Raw genomic sequence first — 920 nt, forward strand, 5'->3', positions numbered from 1 at the left:
AGTCTGGCCCTGTGATGCCTGAGGTCACAGGGGTGGAGTTATTTACTCCCTGGGCAGAATCGAGGTTGCTCCCAGGCTCCCTGATCCGGCCGGTCCTCCCCAGAGTTGCTTCTCAAACCTCTACCTGACTTCTTGTGGCTTGGGCCAAAGTCACAACCTGGGGATCCATGGACCAAATTTACCCTCCTACAGAAGCCTCTCTACCCCCGACGTAAGTCTTTCAAAGAATTGGAACATAATTCACTCAAATGTCTTGATTTCTTTTTTGTCATCAAACCCTGGGAAGATCTGATGACTTTGGGCTTTTATTTGTTTGTGGCACCAGGCACTGGAGTGGAGTATCAACCCCTCAGGCCATGCTGGGCTCCATGGCCCCCACGTCTCCCAGCTGACTTACATCCAGCCTTTTCCTCTTTAAGGAACCGGAGCGGCCACTGCGTTTGTATTCTGCCATTTCATACAGTGGTATCAGACTGTACGTTCCTTTTGTACATTTCCATCCCAAAGTATATTTCTCGGATTGACTCATGTTGATGTTTGTGGAACAAGTTCATTCTTTTGAACAGCTATGTGGTATTCCATTGTATGAGTAAACCACAATGTATTTATCCATTCCCTCACTAGAACCAGTGGGTGGTTGGGTATTAAACTACCCATTTCAGAAATGGTTAGAGATTTCTTTGAGTTTTCGATTCCTTTTTTTCTTAAAGATTTATTTTAGAGAGAAGGAGCAAACAGGCAGAGGGAAAGAATCCCAAGCAGGCTCCCCGCTGGGCTTGGAGCCCAACGTGGGGCTCGATGGTCCCCGAGACCATGACTTGAGCTGAAACCAAAGTCTGACACTCAACCAACTGAGCCACCCAGGTGCCCGTGGTTTTTCAGTTTCTTAAATACATTTTGGTAAGTTACTTTTTTTTTTT

This window comes from Eumetopias jubatus, unplaced genomic scaffold, assembly GCF_037043125.1.
Source record: "Eumetopias jubatus isolate StellerSeaLion01/CBP00866 unplaced genomic scaffold, mEumJub1_p1.0 scaffold_12, whole genome shotgun sequence".
NCBI lineage: Eukaryota > Metazoa > Chordata > Mammalia > Carnivora > Otariidae > Eumetopias > Eumetopias jubatus.